We start from the raw sequence: 10,711 nt of genomic DNA on the forward strand, positions 1-10,711 counted from the left end.
ACCGTCACAACAGGGGAGCCCATGTTGGTGCGCTTGGGGGTTTTCCTATCATACCTCTCCTTCATATTGCTCTGGGCATTAGAAAGCGAGCTACGTGCCAACTCACACGCAGCGTGCAACCTCTCCCTAAACGAACTCACATAATCAAGTATATTGTGCGCGGGTCTCGGCTGGTCTGCAAGCCACCTCTCCTGGAGCAGACGTAAGGGTCCATGCACAGTGTGTCCAAAAACCAACTCCGCCGGGCTAAAACCCAGGGACTCTTGTGTGGCTTCTCGAATGGCAAACAGCAACAATGGCAGGCCCACATCCCATTCTGAATCAGTTTCAACACAGTACTTCCGCAACATGGCCTTTAGAGTCTGGTGGAATCGCTCCAATGCCCCCTGAGTTTCTGGGTGATAAGCACTAGTCACCCGGTGCTTAACAGACAGTTCAGACATAACTTGAGCAAAAACCCTAAACAGGAAATTAGATCCCTGGTCGGTTTGAATGTATTTTGGTAACCCAAATGTAGAAAAAAACTGAACTAGTGCTTTCACAACGGCCTTTGCCCTGAGCGATCGCAGTAGAATATCTTCTGGAAACCGTGTGGTCGCACACATTATGGTAAGTACATACTGGTAACCTGCCTTGGTCTTCGGCAAGGGCCCTACACAGACCGCTATGACATGTTCGAAGGGCTCACCTATTGCAGGGATAGGATGTAAAGGGGCAGGAGGGATGACCTGATTGGGCTTGCCAGACACCTGACAAACATGACAGGACCGACAATAAAGAGCCACATCAGATTTAAGCCCTGGCCAAAAAAAATAGCGGAGCACTCTGTCATACATTTTTCTAATCCCTAAGTGGCCCGACAGATGATGCTCATGGGCAAGACTCAAAACCTGGGATCGGTACTCCGTCGGCACCACAATCTGAGTGACCACATCACCCTCTAACCCAGACACCGGAGTCCACTTGTGCAACAGAACCCCGCGGTCAAATTGGTAGGATGCAGGACCAGGTACAGCCACCTGCTCCTGGGCAGCAGATCGGCAGGCAGACAAAGTATCATCAGACTGTTGAGCCTCAACAAGCTGCTCCCTGTTCACTGCCAAACACAAGTCCTCTGATACTACACTAAAAACTTTAGATTTGTCACCGTCTACCTCCGGGGAAGGGCTATTATGTGACTCAGAACCATCCAAGAACGTCTCAGATATGAGAGATGAGATTTCTCTCAACTCAGGATGCCACCAATGACACAAGTTTCTCTCCATCTGTGCTACCCCCACGTGGGCAAGCCCGTGGGCCTCATTCACCTTCTGTTTCGCCATTTTGGCTGTTAACACGGGGATGCCTCCTCCTGAGCCTGTTTGACTTCCTCAGTCATGTTAGTGGACACTTCCTCTTCTGCAGTTACCTGTATCATTTGTCTCCGTCCTTTGTAGCCTGCCGCCTCCTTTGCGGCTTCATCTGCTTTCTGGTTTCCTTTTGCCACCATGCTGGTTCCTTGTGAGTGCGCTTTGCATTTTATGATACTCACCTCATCTGGGTCAGCCAAGGCCTTCTCCAGTTCCCAGTTTCGGTGTCAGGTGTCCAAGGCAACTCAGCTTTGAGATTTCGAACGCCAACTTGCTTCATTAGGCCCCTTAAAGGGGCAGTTTTACCTGCATAATCCGGAATGAACTGTCTGCTGTAACCTGTCAAACCAAGAAAAGAAAGCATTTCTCTCACAGTTCGCGGTTTTGGATGTGTCAGAATTTGGTCTGTGTGTGTGTTCATCAAACCCGCTGATTTGTGTGCGATTACCTGGCCAAAAATGTTACCTCAGGTCGAACTAACTGCAACTTTTCTTTACTCACTTTGAAGCCACCCTCTGCCAATCTATTCAACACAACGAGCGAGGCTGCTGCACAATCCGCTGCTGACGGGGCTGCAATGAGAAGATCATCAACATACTGTATTAATGTACATCCATCAGGCAAATTACATGTTGACAGGGCCTCTTTGAGCACCTGATTGAAAATGCCTGGAGAAAGTGCAAAGCCTTGTGGCAAACGTGTGTATCTGAATTGCTGACCTCTGTATGTGAATGAGAAAATGTCCCTGAGTGACTCATGCAGTGGAAGACAAAAGAATGCATTTGCCAGGTCAATACACATGAACCACTTTTGGTCACACGTGATAGCTGATAATGCTGTGTATGGGTTTGGTACAGGCGCAGTGTTAGTAAGTAGTATGGCACCACCACGTCACCAAGGAGACGAGCCCAAGCACGTGTAACCACACATGCCGGGAAAACTGTGGAGTCGCCAAGTCCAGGAGAGGTATGACAAAAAATATCCAGAGTAGGACATTCAGTGACTTCAGGAGTGGCCGGAAACACCTTTCCCCCAGCCAAGTCGTTTCCCAGACTAAGATCAATGCCTTCAATTGGCAGCTGATCTTGCACCTCCACCCGCACTGCGCCCGATACAAAGGGCGAGGTCAAGGTAACAGTATGAAGCGGCATGCGCAAAATACTCATCTTAATCCCCCACACCAACAAATCAGAGCCACAATACGACTGCTGAGAGAAAGGCACAATTCCACGCCGCGCTACAGAATGCTTTGGCCCCCGTATCCCTTAATATGGTGTCGTGGTTCGATTTTGAGGAAGAGACATACGACTGAAAAGTCCATAGTGGGTCAACACAGATTATTTTGGAGCCGGACTTCTTCTCCGTCTGCACAAAGACAGAAAGCTTTATAGTCATTATGACGTCAATAGAATTCCCCCAGAACTCATCAGATAACAACCCTTTCCCGGACTTGTACTCCAGATGTTTTCACTCAACCTATCTGAGACAAAAACAAGTGTGTATCGTGTGTAGTAATGTGAAATTGTGGGTCCAAGTGTCCTGAGATGACTTGGACCTGTTGGGCCTCAGGCTATGCTGGTGCTGTATTACATGGTACATGATACATGATAAACTGATGCAGACTAATGAAGTAATAATGGAATACTGACAGTGCGGGTGAATAATAACACAGTGAGATTAAAATAACATTCCTGGTCAATGGTGATTGGAACCTGGTCCGCTGCATCACCAGACAGTGACAAAAGGTCTGAACACCTCATCTATCGCCACCGGAAAAACCCCATCTGGCACTGGCCCAGGGCGGTCCACAGTAGAACAACACTGTACTGGATGTGGTTTTAGTCTGCGATCCTTTGTCCATCGCACTGGACAAAATGTAATGAGGTGACCGAGTTCATGACAATAGAAACATCTGCGGTCCCCACCCGCCACTGTAGGGCTACGCCTTGAAAGCGGGGGAGATTGTTTCTGACGGTACGCTTCAGGCACCAACTCAAAAGCACGCAACACAGCAGCCTTAACAACATCATAATCTAAACTTTCAGTTGCCAAGAGACTAGCACAAACCTCCTGAGCCCTACCCACCAGCCAACATTGCAGCAGCAAGTCCCAGACCTCCTCCGGCCATTTCAACGCAGTAGCAACACGCTCAAAAGCAGCAAAGAACGAATCCACCTCAGACTTACTAAAGGGTGGCACCAATTTAATGTGCTTACCCACATCAGAATCTTGATGGGGAGCTTGGGTGAGACCAGGTGTGGGTGGCGCAGGCGTAGGGCTACATGGCGGAGGCTGGCGTTCTAGCTCTAGCGCTCTCACCCGAAGGTGCATCGCCTCCACCTCCAACTTGTGATTACTCAATTCCACCTCCTTAATGCGGAGCATCAGCTGGAGCTCCTCAGCTGACGTCCCCACCGTAGGAATAGGAGGAGCTACAGCAGAAGAGGTTACAGGAGGAGTAGTGGAAAAAACAGGTAAATGAGCTAGCGGCTCCACAGCAGCCTCGCCCGCCTCACTGGCAACCGCCACACCCGCCAACAGGCCCCGCTCACCCAAGGCCACAGCCGCCGCAATTCGTCCTTCTTCACCACCACTGGAGCATGCACATCAAAACGGCCGGCAATAAGCAGCAAATCCTCCTTTCTACACCTGTTCAACTGCTGCAAGGTAGGAGTCTTAGCGAACTTATCCAAATCAAACTCCATTTGCGGCCAACAACACACACCAGCCACCAAACAATAGACACACAAAGCAACAAACACCACACGCCTACACGGGGTGGCTGTGGCTCAGGTGGTAGAGCAGATCAGCTACTGATCGGAAGGTTGATGGTTTGATCCTTGGTATCCCCAGTCTGCATGGCAAATATCCTAGGGCAAGATACTAACCCCAAGTTGCCCTTCGATGCTTCATCGGAGTATGAATGCAGTTTAGGTTGCACTTGAGTTTAGAAATGGGTGTGAATGAGTGAATGAGGCATGTTGTATAGAGCGCTTTGAGTACTCCGGGAGAGTAGAAAAGCACTATATAAGAATCAGTCCATTTACCATTTACACGAACCCCACAAAACACAAACGGGCAAGGACGAGCCCCCAATTATGTTACACACTGGCCTTGGGGGGCTGGAGTGCAACACAAGAAAAATAATAAAAAGAAGTAAATCACACAGCCACAGCTTTGCAATGACTAGTCGTTTTATTAACTTGACAGGTAGCGAGCGTCAGGGTGGGCATGGCCAAAACAACAAACAAAACACACTGGAAATGAATCAGAACTAACTTAACTATAGTGAGTCAACCCCAAAAGAAAATACAAACCTCTAACCTGTCTCCCTACCCGAAACAGGAGAAAAAGGTTGTAAAAGAAACAACTTCCCACCCCTACAGCTACTATGTCCAGATAAACGACTCTCTAAACTGTTTTTACTGCAGCCTAGCTCTGTCACACGGCACGAAGGGCCCCAAACGCGCAGCTCACTGGAAACAGGAAGTAGGAGGAGGGGCTGCCGGCTCAGTCAGGTCCCAATTTGTAGCTGGCCTCATTCCCTCTTCCACCAATGGTCAGCCTCCACCTGGAAACTTACATAACACAGACATCACAGAGTACAAACAATGCCCCCACATGGTGTGGCGAGTAACAGCACCACACGGCAACAATAACCTGGGTCAAAACAACCCCAACAGTCAGGAGCACACTAAAATAAATCTGAGGTTTAAATAGGCAAGGCTCCTTTAAAATGCTGAGTAACGATGTACTAATGATGTGCACCTGACATGAAACACCTGTGTGATTTTAATCATTTTAAGAGGGATAATTCCGTGTTCTCCAGCACACAGCTGCAGTTTTTCAGCAGGGTCCCCCCCCACACAAAAAAACCCCAACAACAACAACCTAAGGTTCCTGGCACACTCTTTTATGCAGGGGAGGTGTGTTGAGCTGTTGTTGCTCCGGTGTGTCTCAGCTTCCCCTGCCGCAGATCCCTCCAGTATGCAGACCTCCGGCTCGGCATGAGCAGGTCCAGACAGTGCGCAGATCTCTGACTTGGCCAGGGTAGGTTCCTCTGGCGTGCTGATCTCCAGAATAGCATAAGAGTTGCCTCCCTCCCCTATGTAGCTAAGGGATGCTGGTGGGGCCGGCGGCGGTGTCGGCCAGGAAACTGTCCCCAGCTGCCAGAGTCCCTATCAGCTGCATCCGGTCCTGCAGCTGTTCCACCTGATGGCAAAACACTGCTCCCTCTGTGTGGCCATGAGCTCGGCAACCATTTGGGCCAGCACTTGGGTCCGGCGACTGGCTGGTCCGGTCCTGGTTCCGCCATCCCAGCACCTGGGTTTCGGCACCTTGCGGGTGAGGCTTGATGAGCTGATGGAGCTCCGGTGTGTCTCAGCAGCCACCACACCTAAGACACACCCCGCCGCAGTAAGTTGTCCAGAAAAGTTGGAGCAACTGTTTTCAAGGCTTCCATTGCTGTAGAACAGCTTTAAATTGTTATTATATACTGTATACACACACATACAAAAAAATCACCTCTTGCCTCTGTGGGTGGTCAGTCCTTTAAACTCCAGTCCTCTACCAGAGGCCTGGGAGCTTGAGTGTCCTGCACAGTATCTTAGCTGTTCCTAAGACTGTGCTCTTTTGGACAGAGATCTCCAGTATTGGTCCTGGGATCTGCTGGAGCTTCTTGCTTAGCTCGGAGTCACTGCACCTAGGTCTCCAATTACCACTGGGACCACTTTTACCTTCACCCTCCACATCTTCTCGAGTCCTTGTTAGTTCCCAACCTTCTTGTGTTCCATCTTCCTATGGCCATCTTCTTCTGCTTGTCCACCACGACAATGTCTGGTTGGTTAGCCACCATGATTTTCTTCGTCTGTATCTGGAAGTCCCACAGGCTCTTAGCTCAGTCATTCTCCACCAGCTGAGGGGGTATCTCCCATTTGGAATTTGGAATTCCAGGCCATACAGAGCACAGATGTTTCTGTGCTCAGTAATTCACATTTGTTGCTTAAATACTCTGCTTACCAATGATTTTTTAAACCTTATAGACTCATTTAATCTTGTTCAATCAGTCAAAGGCCCAACTCACGAATGCTGTCATACCCTGGATTTTGTACTTTTTTACAGCCTGTCACTCTTTGACACTGAAATCTGTAACATACTGTAAATTATTCGGAACACATGCCTGTCCTATTTGAGGTTCCCTTTTCAGGGTAGCCTGGTAGATCTACTGTGCCCAAACTCCGATCTTGTACAATCAATTCAAATACAGCAGATCCCTTCGCCTGCTCTTATAAAAATCTAAATCAGGCATTACCTGTTAACAGGTCCACTCAGCTGTTTTAATATTATTAGACCTCAGTGCTGCTTTTGACACAGTAGATCACAGGATTCTTATCACTCGAATGGAACAATGTGCTGGAATTAAAGGGCTTGCTTTGGAATGGTTTAAATCCTACTTATCTAATCGAACTTTCTCTCTTAGATTCAGAGACACATTGTCTCCAAGGACCACACCTTTTTGGGGTGTCCTCCAGGGCTCTATCCTTGGTCCAGTCCTATTTTCAATTTATATGCTTCCGTTGGGATTAATTATTAAAAAATATGGTATTTCATTTGATTGCTACGCAGATGACTCTCAGATTTACCTACCACTGAAACGAAAATCGGTGAATCCTCTGAAGGGACTGTTTGATTGTCTAGAAGATATCAAGCCACGGATGGCTCTAAATTTTCTAAATCTAAATGAACAGAAAACTCAGGTCATTGTCTTTGCTCCTTCTGACCATTATGACCTTGGCCCCTTAGAAAACTACACTGTAAAAAAAAAAATCCTAAAAAAGCAGTAATATTCCGGAAGCTGGGGCTCCAAAATAATACCAGAAAATAACAGAAAATAACTTTCTCATAAAAATATTTAATAAATAAATACTATTAAATATTTAAATAAATACTAATAAATACTAATAAAATAAATACTTATTTTCCACCCTGATTTACGAATAAATTCTTTACAAATCCTACCATGTGAATTCATGGATTTTTTTTTCACATTCTGTCTCTCACAGTTGAAGTGTACCTCTGGTGCAAATTACTGACCTCTGTCATCATTTTAGGTGGGGGAACTTGCACAATCGGTGGCTGACTAAATACTTTTTTGCCCCACTGTATCTCCTATACTTGCATCACTACACTGGCTGCCAGTCAGCTTTTGAATTGACTTTAAGATCTTAACACTTGTTTTTAAGACGTTGCATAAACTAGCCCCTACATATCTTGCTGACCTCCTAACCTGGTATTCTCCCCCAAGATCCTTGAGGTCTGCAGACCAAATGCTTTTGGTTGTCCATAGGTCCAGATTAAAACATAGAGGAGATCGGGAATTTGCTGTGACTGCCCCCAAACTGTGAAATACATTGCCTTTGCATATCAGGTCCTCCCCAACACTGGATACTTTTAAAATCTGTCTGAAGACTGGTTTGTATTCTATGGCTTTTGATTCATCATGAGTTTTTTACTATTATTCTTTTTATGATTTTATTCTCTTCTAAAACACTATTCTATTTTTCTTTGTTTATGTCTTCTGCTTTGTCCATGTTATTGTACAGTACTTTGTTCAACACTTTTTAAAAAGTGCTATATAAATAAATCTGAACTTGAACTGTTTATGTATGTTAGTATTTGAGTATAGCAATCTACATCTAATACTACTTTACATTACTTTACTGTATACAATAAAGTATAAAACACAAATATGTGGTGCTAATTATGAGATATTAGCCATAACAAATCCCAATGCAATCCAGCTGCTAAACAGCTACAATCTTATATCAGACAAGAACAAGACAAAATTCATCTTCAAAAAGTCCAGTAACTGGTCTCTGGAGTTCTCAGATGTTTACAGACTGTTGTTAAAAGAAGAGGAAATGCTACACTGTGGTAAACATAGCCTGACCTTTTACATTTTACACAGCATGTCATGTTTTTTGGATTTGGTTTTCAATCTTATTTTCCATAATCAGAAGCTATAAAACTGTTTTTAAATGACCTGACTAAGAATTAAACACTAGCAAATGTGTGATGGGATGTGGGCTAGATTGTCAGTGCAAAATCGCAAAACTAAATGACAATCATAATATTGATACAATGGAAAATGTAATTGTACAGAACTTGTCTCCAAACACATATCTGTTTGTTTAACTTTCAACTTCAACTTTTTCCCACTATTAATAACCACTGAGTTTTACATAACACACAGAGACATGCACACCTACATGCACGCATGCACACACACATTATTATTAAGAGTCTCACCAGGCTCTCAACAGCTTGTGTGTTGCCCTTTAATTGCTGCTAATGACTGTTTGACTCTGTAGGTAATGACTGTTTTCCCACATGCTCTCATTAGTGATCAAATGATGACAGTGCTCAAATTAGAGGTGTTAATTGTTAATGTCAGTCAAAGCAAGGTGGAATATCAAAGGATGATGCAACTCTTGCTAAGTTGTCCAATGAAGTTAAGATTATTTAAGTTTTAAGTTTTTTGTTTGTTTGTTTGTTTGTTTGTTTGTTTGTTTGTTTGTTTGTTTGTTTGTTTGTTTGTTTGTTTGTTTGTTTTTGTGTCTGTGACCCAGCATTTGTGTTGGAATTTTTCAAATTTTGTTAATTCTTGACTGTTTTGGTTTTTTGAGAAATGGTTAATTAGTTCCCTTGAGTGTTGCCTTCCTGTTGCCCAGGAAGGCAACACTTGTCTCTGGTTTTCCTAGTGTCTTCTATGTTCTCTAAGTCACATCTTTATGTGTGTTTAGTTTTCTTTATTTGTAAAGTTCATCTGTTTGAGTCCTTTTTTTTAGTGTCCCCTTTGGAATCCTGACCGATTCTCAGGCTGATGGGTGGCCATAACGATATCCTCTGCCCTTGATGTGGATGATGCAACCATGAGTAATAACTCCCCGAAGCGGCATTAAGGAAAAACAGTGGTAATGTCTCGTTTATCCTCCAGGGGAAGCAGTGTGGAGGAGCATTCATTTACACGCTTGCTACACTATATATTTATACCTTTTAAATTTGTTCAGGAATTGTATAATTATGATACAATCAGCATTTCTATTAAATATTGATATAGATATATGTTTGCAGCAAATAAAATATTCTGCATTCTGTGGTTATTGCTGACTTGTGTTCCTGAACATAAAAGCATAAAATGATTATTTCATTGCACTGCTAATGTAAAATGCAAAATCCATATTTAAACACATTCCCATTGCGCATTAACACGAACGTGCATGTATTCCTTCCTTTTTTTGCCTGTCCCGTTTGGCTCTTTTGCCATCAGAATTATTGTCTAAAGGCGAAGAAGGATGCCCAACAGATTTACTTTACCAAATTGACCAGTTAACTGTCAAACGCTTTTTCTGCATCTAAAGAAAATATGGTAGTTTCAAGGTTTTTACTGTATGAGTAGTCTATCAAATTAAGTAATCTACGTGTATTTGTTGATGAGTGCCTACCTTTTATGAAACCAGTTTGGTCAGGATGAATTAAGAGGGGGGTTATTTTCTCCAGTCTCTTTGAGAGAGCTTTGCAGATTATTTTAAGGTCTACATTTATAAGGGATTTTGGACGATAGCTTGAGGGATATACAGGGTCTTTGCCTGGTTTTAGCAGGAGATTAATGTTTGCAGAATTCATATTTGATGGAAGTCTGCCCTTTTCTTTGATTTCCAACAACGTTCTATAGAAAACTGGTGCTAGAATCGTCCAGAATTCTTTGTAGAATTCTGCAGGAAAGCCGTCTGGACCTGGAGCCTTATTACTGGGCATACTTATCAGGGCTTCCTGGAGTTCACCTGGTGTCAGTGGTGAATCCAGTGTCATTGCTTGAGTGTCTAATAATTTTGGAAGAGTTATGTTGTCCAAAAACTGATCAATTTCCTTTTTAGACGGGTTTATTTGTGGTGAATACGTTTTATAGAAATCCCTGAAAATGTTGTTTATTTGTTTCGGGTCATATACTTCCCAGATGAATCTTGAACAGCACCTATAGTTGTTTTTTCTTTATTTATTTTTAGCTGGTTTGCTAGAAATTGACCGGATTTATTACCATGTTCATAATTTTGTAAGCGTAGTCTTTGTGGTAAGAATTTTGGGTTTTTTTTATCAATTATCTCATTTAATTCTAGTTTTGTTTTGCGTATTTTGTTCAATGTTTCCTGATCTTGGTCGCACGCGTAGGCTTCTTCTAGGGATTTGATGGGTTTTTTCTAATTCCTTAATATTTTTGTTTTCTTCTTTCTTTTTGTGTGATGAGAAAGAAATTATTTTACCTCTCAACACAGCTTTCCCTGCTTCCCATCAGTGTTGGTCAA

This window comes from Aulonocara sp. 'chitande type north' Nkhata Bay, linkage group LG16, assembly GCF_057382095.1.
Source record: "Aulonocara sp. 'chitande type north' Nkhata Bay isolate Kocher_YH1m ecotype deep benthic linkage group LG16, A_spYH_male_GT1.1, whole genome shotgun sequence".
NCBI classification, from domain to species: Eukaryota; Metazoa; Chordata; class Actinopteri; order Cichliformes; family Cichlidae; genus Aulonocara; species Aulonocara sp. 'chitande type north' Nkhata Bay.